Raw genomic sequence first — 9,239 nt, 5'->3', positions numbered from 1 at the left:
CTTGTTAGAAGTAGTTTTATATTGTTAAAGATAGCATTAAATTGCAATACTCCAATGTTAAAGAAGTATTCACACATTATTGTCAACGTCGTAAAACCTTGTATTTGCTGTTAGAAGAATCGAACTGAAACGAAAATGAATGGCAGTAAGATTAGGTATCTTTAATGGTTCTTTTAAATACGAAGGTTCTTTTAAATACGAAGAATGTCATTACGACAGTTAACTTGAAAAACTGCAGTAATTTCAAACTAAGTACATTGTAATGATCACTCGACGACTTCTAGAAACTGAATTAACTCTCCAAAGTCGACCAGGGAGATTGTCGCGTACAAGGCTGCCGGGACAATTACTCAGTGACATTTTAATGTTCTCGACCCATTACGATTTTACTTTTCTTACTTCCAGTTCTATTTCTCTTAATTTATTGTTTGTTTATAAGGGTAGCATCAATATGTAGGTCATTAACGATCACATTATACAATTACATTAAATATGGCTGAATCTAATTACAATATTTTCAGTCGACATAGGTACATACGAGTAACAATTAAGCAGGATGAGTCTCATAACGTGACGATCTCAAATAACTCGTAAATTATTTGTTGTACAAAAGAAATTTTTTTTAAAGACATCAGTCATCTTCATTTTTTTAAATGGAACTACCTTTTTTTAAACATTTACAATGATAGTCCCTTTCATTACAAATTCTGTGACTATAATTACTCGAGGTCATTCAAGGTCACGGACAGAAAAAACTTGATGAATTCCTGATGAAGCGATATTAGTCCAGTCAATGAATGCTCATAAGGGGGGCGCGCGCGTAGACAGAAATGGAAGGAACACAATTATTAACTTTGGGCTTTGTTTGGACTAGTTAGGAGGTAAACATACTAAAAGTCCCTACTCCTAGGAAGTGAGTGGGCTACAGGGGGGCACGTAGATGTCACCTTTTTCGGTTTTCCGCTTATATCTCGGAAACTATGTGTCCTAGCGCTAATACCATTTCATACGATATTAAAGCTGACAAAATGTGCTATAAGATTGATTCCATTCATTTTTTCGCTATCTCGCATAGTTTCCGAGATATCCGAGTTCAAAGTTCACTAATTGTGAAAATGAAATTTTTGCCTCACATTTTTTGCCTTACTTGACTAGCTAACTTTTCAGCACAATTAATGAACTTTGAGCGCGGATATCTCGGAAACTATGCGAGATAGTGAAAAACTGAATTCAATCAATCTTGTGGCACATTTTGTCAGCTTTAATTTTGTATAGAATGGTCTTATCGCTAGGACGCATAGTTTCCGAGATATCCGCACTCAAACTTCACTAATTGTGAAAAAGAAATTTTTGCCTCACGTGTTTTGCCTTACTTGACTAGCTAACTCTTCAGCACAATTAGTGAACTTTGAGCGCGGATATCTCGGAAACTATGCGAGATAGCGAAAAACTGAATCGAATCAATCCTGTGGCACATTGTGTCAGCTTTACTTTGGTATGAAATGGTCTTATCGCGCTAGGACGTATAGTTTCCGAGATATACGCGGAAACCGAAAAAGGGGACCTTCTACGTGCCCCCCTGCACCCCGCTCACCTTCTAGGAGTGAGGACTTTTAGTATGTTTACCTCCTAACTAGTCCAAACAAAGTCCCAAAGTTATAAATTGTGTTGGACTACATATACATATGTGAAACGGATGGTGTCGGGCCAGAACTCGTAGTAAGATCCAGAAAGGCCAGAAAGGGACTATCATTCTAGATGTTTAAAAAAGGGTGGTTCCATTTTAAAAAATGAAGGTGACCTTGGTGTCTCTAAAAAAGTTGACATAAAAACAAACATTTCTTTGGTATCATAGATCCCCATTTTACCATTCGACTTTGTCCTCAAGACATTTAATGTATCTTTGAAAACAACAAAGATGTTTGAAGTGATAACGTTAGATGATTTACCCTGTATATGGAGTAAAAGGTTCAGTGGATTTATAACTGTTTTCTTAGAAGAAAAAAGTTAAAAATAAAAAAATAACTGTTATATCAGAACCAATCGAAAATTTTAACAGTTTCCTTCAAGCTCTGGTCGTAGCACCAAAATGGCTGCCTTTTGCTCACAAAGTACGATTACAGACATTGATCAAAATTTGCTCGAAGCGAGTTTGGCTGACTGGGAATTTGTAAATGTATTTTCTTATTCAGAATAATTGGACAGATGGCAATTTAGACCATTCTTTACCCCAGCAATTTTTATTCCCTATCTTGAGCTCACTAATTAAATCGGTATGAGAGATCAGGTTAATTTGGAGTGATGTTTCTATGGCTTCGTTAGCATCTAAGTCAGCTTTCTCATTATCAGCGGTTCCTACATGCGATGGGGTGCATACGAATACAATATCTTCATTCTTTTTATATACAGGGTGTCCGATCTACCTCTGCCATCCGTAATCTCTTTGTTATTTATACAGAAACAAAAAAATGGTTGGGGAGAAAGTTCTGTGTACAAATGTATTGACCTTCGTATGTCGTAAAGCTAATAGTTAACGAGTTACGCGATCCAGATAATTTACGATACATACAATCGAGGACAATATTAAGTGAACACGTTTAAAAATCGCATAACTTTTTTAAAATTGGTCCAATGGACTTCTTTTAAGATGTTAGATCAACTAGTTTGCGATCAACTAAACAAAAATTTGTTTAGATCGCAACTGGTAGGTATCATACAAAATTTTAAAAATTATGTTTTTTCTACTTTTGAAGTGAAACTTCTTTGCTGAGGGGGCTACAATTTTCTAGCGTTACGAAAGTGACGAAATTTCGCGAATAACCTCGAATAATTTGACAAGTAACATTTTCATAATTAATTTACTAACTTTAAAGACTTGATTGGTGAACTTTTAAGATTGTAGATTGTAAAATGAAGCCTTGGCTACATTCCCATTTCAATTTTATGCAGGTTTGATACTTAAATGGTTAGTTATTAACAAATTTTGGAGAAGTGTTATGTTATGTAGGTCTGTACTTGTCACACAGTTCGACCCTCCTTGTCTTACGCATTATGGGAACTTCCGAAACAATCAGCCCGCGCAACAATTGTTAATAAATAATTAACCAGAGTTAATTTGTGAACATTTGCGATTGGATAACATAGAATCAACATCCAGCTACTTTCACATGCAGTTTCTCATCGGATGTTGTTCCGACTGAAAGATTTATAGACAATTATCCAAACACTTGTTATAAACTAACCTGAAAAATTTTGACTGCACCAATCGATGCAGTTTGTTGTGCTATACATAAATGTACTAACATACTTATGCCCTAAACTTATTCGTTAGGAAGTTATCGAAGCTAAAAGTTCTCTTATTTATAATGGAACATAACGTAGGTACTCCGGAACACTTGCCGAGACCGAAATAATTCAGTGACCTTTAGCTTCGATAACTTCTTAACGAATAAGTTGAGGGCATAAGTATGTTAGTGATTTTATGTAGAGCACAACAAACTGCATCGATTGGTGCAGTCAAAAATGTCAGTTTCCATTTTTTAAAAAAGTGCAGTTGCATTTTCCTGATGCACCGATGCACAAAAGTGCATAAAATTAGTTGCGTAGTATGCACATTCTGACGCCATTCAACTTTTTCTTATAACATTTTCCTCTATTCCCGACCGTTTAGGAGGTAAGCCTGTTCCAGTTGCGTGGGACACCCTGTATGCATAGAATTATACATACATATAAGTTACTTTCTGTTCAGGCCGCGCGGGATGTATACGACCCACACTTTTACGATTTTACGATTAAATAAACTTGTTTTTGACGTGTGCCTTACAATTTTTCAATAGTAATCTACAAAACCATAATTATCAAGAAAAGAGTGTAGAGTTTAATGTGCATTAGACAACAAAACAAAAAATTAAATTTTTAAGGAATTATTTTAACAAACACATATGGTTCGTTTTTCAATGAGAATTCCAAGAAGGCCTGAACGAAAAGTTAAGCATGGTTCGTATACGCCCCACGCGGCACGGTACGTGTTAACGAAGCCGCGGAAAATATTATCGCAAAGGAAGTAGATAATTCAAATGACCTGACAAATACCCCCTTTCAAGGATATACAACATTTTTTAGTTATCTTGTATAAAAACAATAAAGATATTGTGTTTGTATAGTCGAAATTAAATTATTGTTTTCACAATTTTCCAAACGAGAAATTACACGTTTGGAGTCTGGGAAGATTAATGTAATTTTTGTTGTTAGCTTTGGTGATTTATAGACGGTAGATTTTATGCATTTATAACGAATATGAATAGGTGTAATTTAAAACTGCAAACAAATTGGAAGAATTTAAATATACTGTTGTATTATTTTCAACCTATTAACCCTCCAAATTGCAATTTAAGTACTCAATTTGAGGCAATTAAACTAACCGAATAGCTGTTTCATTGAGGATATCGGAAAACTAATGCGTCTACACGAGATATCATCAAAAGTAGACTTTTAAAAATTATTAATTAGAGCTGTGAACGGTCCTAAGCATTGCCAATTATAAATATTCCGTTTTGTCGATTGTAACGAATTAATAGAAATTAGTTTATGTTATCGGCGCACAGGTTCGATCCAAAATCATACAAATCAATTTTGCAATTTAAAAGATTTTTCTCAACGTTTCGATCCAAGTATGGATCATCTACAACAGAATTTTGCGTCTGAAAAATACTGAATATTGTACAGAGTGTTTCACAAGATCAATAATAACCACAACATAATCTTTCACCGTATTCTTTTGCCTCCAACTCAACACACTGCTTTGACGAAACATTCACTTGAGTTTGACCATACATTCGATTTTGAAAATGCCAAATCGAGAGTGTCTGAATATTTTTTCCCGAGGGTCATTTTTTTCGGAGTTGTCAAGGTCATCGATGTTTATTGGTACATAACTACATTTTTATTTTATTGCATCGTGTAACTCAGGCGTGGGCAATTTTGCCTCAATTGAGGCAAAACTGTCCCCACCGTAGCGCCCACTGTCCCCCACCAGCATCCGTCGTTACTATGTAGGAAGGACGCGTTTCGCTTGTCGCAAGCAGTGCGCAGGCCTCGTGCATCGGAGCTACGAGGAGCGCCACCGAAAGGAAGCTTGGTGGGGGAAGCAGGCGTTTGAGGGGCTCCACCCGTGCCCACGCCTGGTGTAACTGATCGAAAAATACATTCAGATATTTATAAAAACATGACCTTGAAATGACCTTGATCTTCGAAAATTGGCGTTCCTTTGCGCGGTTCATCTCTTTAGGCCAGGCGTGGGCACGGGTGGAGCCCCTCAAACGCCTGCTTCCCCCACCAAGCTTCCTTTCGGTGGCGCTCCTCGTGGCTCCGATGCACGAGACCTGCGCACTGCTTGCGACAAGCGAAACGCGTCCTTCCTACATAGAACGACGGGTGCTGGTGGGAGACAGTGGGCGCTATGGTGGGGACAGTTTTGCCTCAATTGAGGCAAAATTGCCCACGCCTGCTTTAGGCTATTGTGATGCAAAAAATATTTGTTACGTAATGTGCATATTATCAGTGGACCACATATCTGGCAAGAATATTTTTTCCCGAAGGTCATTTTTTTTGTAGTTATCAAGGTCATCGATGTTTTTTGATAAATAACTACAATTTTTATTTTATTGCATCAGGTAACTGATCGAAAAATACATTCTGATATGTATAATAACATGACCTTGAAATGACCTTGATCTTCGAAAATTGAAGTTTCATCTTCAGATCAAGGTCAAGGTCATGTTATTATACATATCTGAACGTATTTTACCATCAGTTACACGATGCAGTAAAATAAAAATGTAGTTATATAAGGGCTCTTTCGGAATAAGGGAATAAAATAAGAGTCCAGAAATAAAATAGGTAACACGTGTATTCGCTTCAAACGTCCGACAAAAAGTGCCGATCGCGCCTTCGCCGTCGTCGCTCTGTCGTTTTAGACAAGCGACGATCGGTCTCCGTTGCCAACAGCGTGGTCGTTCTTTACCGCACGCTGCCACCAACCTTACAGTTATGTATCAAAAAACATCGATGACCTTGATAACTCCGAGAAAAATGACCTTTGCAAAAAAATATTCTTGCCAGATATTTGGTCCATTGTCAATATGCACATTGTGTAACAATTTTTTTTGCATCACAATAACCTGAAGAGATGAACCACGCAAAGGAACGCCAATTTTCGAAGATCAAGGTCATGTTTTTATAAATATCTGAATGTATTTTTCGACCAGTTACACGATGCAATAAAATAAAAATGTAGTTATGTACCAAAAAACATTGATGACCTTGACAACTCCGAAAAAAATGACCCTCGGGAAAAAATATTCGTGCCAGATATTTGGTCCATCGACACCATGCACATTACGTAACAAATATTTTTTGCATCACAATAACCTGAAGAGATATTTAGGTGTTCGTATTTAAACGGAACACCCTGTATAGCTATAAAAATCGTCTGTTGTCCGAGGGTTAAACGTATTAAAAGAAAAAGTAAACTTGAATTTCACTCCAGGTTATTGCAATTCATATAGAAAATTTTTATTTTGCATAAAAAGATCCGCTGTCTAATAATGACTTATTTCGAGGCCATCAGAATAGTAAACGATTCACTGCAGAATCGCTAAGAATCGTTTTCATTTGGTAGAATTCCACTTATTATTATTTATTTATTGCTTTAAATTATACAATATGTGATTATGTTACAATATGGCTAAGACATTCGCAAGGCAACAGAGAAAAAGGTAGAGGTAGTAGAACGCTAACGTGATTTTTAAATCCGAACACGTTACACGAACAGGGCTTCATTAAGCCCCCGCATTTTTATATAACAGACTTGACCGTCGCCGACTGTCGCGTGCTGATGCAGGCGGAGATCTGTTTAACTATGCATTCTCGGAGTCAGCTATTTGATGCTACCCAGGGGTGTCGATGGTGATTACTTCGCCAATAAGTACTTACAGTAATGTGTCGACATACATTCCGCGACAAAAAGATAGCACATTATACAGATAACTGGTTTTTTAACTTTTCAAGTAGTATATTACATTGTTTGTGTGACCTGGATACTGGGTAATAAGAATAAAAAATTATTTCATTATGTTTCTATGCATTTATTACGAGAAGAAATAATTTTATTGGAAAATATGTAACATATGTATTATTGGTGCGTCAAAAAGATAGCACACATTTCTTACAATAACTAACAAATAAAGTATACATCTGTGTAAAAAAATAATGTCTCAATATTTTGTAACTCCGCCTTTTGTTTGTATAACTTGGAATGAACGTATCGGTATAGATTTATATAATTTTTTAACCATGTTTCTGCTTAACGTTACCCAGTTTCGTTCACTATAGGTTTTTAATACGTCGATGGTTCGAAATTGTCTTCCGCCGGCATATACCGATTTGGCTAAATGGGCCCAGCAGTTCCCTATAATATTTAAATCTGGAGACCAGGCTGGCCACTCCAAAATTTGAATATTTTCTCCTGCAAAGCATTCTTTTACAATCTTCGCGGTATGAACACTCGCATTATCTTGCTGATAAATAAAGTTTGTGCCTATAATTTTTACAGCATGTCTCTTCAATTGTTCGTCGATTAAACTATTAAACTTGGCTCTACATAAACTTAATTTCCGTGTTTCCATAGTAGACCAGTCGGCAGGTCGAAAAAAAGGCGTCTACCTGGAAAATATTCCGAACTTAATGAAATTTTGACACGTCATTTAGGGGTACTCTGGGGTGTCGAATCTCAGTTTTCGACCTCGAGGACCCTGTGCTAACTTGGGGAGGGGAAAAAACCACGATTTTTATTACCTTGTTTTGGTTTTTCGCCTATTACTCAAAAACTGTGGGTCCTGTGAACTTTTGTTTTTCATTTTTGGGAAGAGCATTAAATTTCCTTCAAATTTCACTGGTCAATCTTTTTTTTCGACCAAATAGGCACCGAGAGACAGGCGTTCAAAATTAGGAAATTAAGTGGCAACTGACAAATATAGGGAATGACGGAGCAAATTACACTGTCCAACAACAAAAATGTTTCCATACAACTGTTGGGTGTATCTTATACAGTTTTTAGCGCTGATTCCGAATCTGGTCTTAATTTTTCTCCTACACGCACAGTTTTTGAGAAATTTGAGTTTGAACAAAAAACTCGTTTTTCGACTTTGAACAGATATTATGATGTTATTATAAAAGATATTGTATTATTCTTTACAGCAAAAGATTCTCTAGACTTTCCCGAATCCAGTGATGTGCAATAGTAATACATTATGATTGTTTAAACATGTTTAAACAATCATTAAAGACGGAGAGGCATCACTTTTGTACACATTTCTGGGGATATTTTTCAATTTAAAAAAAAAAAATAAGAGTCTACATAGTATGTAGATTATATGTAGATATGTTGAAAAACTAAATTTGTGAGCCAAAAACCTGCAATTTCCTGCTAAATGTCACAATGCGTGGCTCAAAATGTCATTTTGAGAAACATTTCCTAATTTTGAACGCCTGTCTCTCGGTGCCTATTTGGTCAAAAAAAAGGATTGTATAGTGAAATTTGAAGGAAATTTAATGCTCTTTCCAAAAATGAAAAACAAAAGTTCATAGGACCCATAGTTTTTGAGTTATAGCCGAAATAACAAAAACAGGTAACAAAAATCGTGGTTTTTCCCCCTCCCCAAGTTAGCACAGGGTCCTCGAGGTCGAAAACTCAGATTCGACACCCCAGAGTACCTCTAAATGACGTGTCAAAATTTCATTAAGTTCGGAATACTTTGCAGGTAGATGCCCTTTTTTCGACCTGGCGATTGGACTTTCAAGATCGAAAAAAATGTCGACGTTGGAAAGTTGAAAGAGTGGTTTCTCAAGATAAAAGTCTGCTCTATCGCGTGGTGCAATTCGATTTTCCGCTGGACCCTTAGACTCTTATTTTTTTTTTTAAATTGAAAAATATCCTCAAAAATGTGTACAAAAGTGATGCCTCTCCGTCTTTAATGATTGTTTAAACATGTTTAAACAATCATAATGTAGGATTGAGTTCATCGAGGAGGACAGAAATGACTTATGCGGTTGGGTTATGCCAATTAAGGGGGCCGTCTCCTAGCAGATGACGGTCGCGCGTGAACACTCACACACGGCTAGAGTACACTCACACACCGCTAGACCACGTATACGTACGCGAGAATTGCTAGGATCAGGGA

Source organism: Lasioglossum baleicum, chromosome 8 (assembly GCF_051020765.1).
Source record: "Lasioglossum baleicum chromosome 8, iyLasBale1, whole genome shotgun sequence".
NCBI lineage: Eukaryota > Metazoa > Arthropoda > Insecta > Hymenoptera > Halictidae > Lasioglossum > Lasioglossum baleicum.
Note: the sequence above shows the minus strand (reverse complement) of the source record.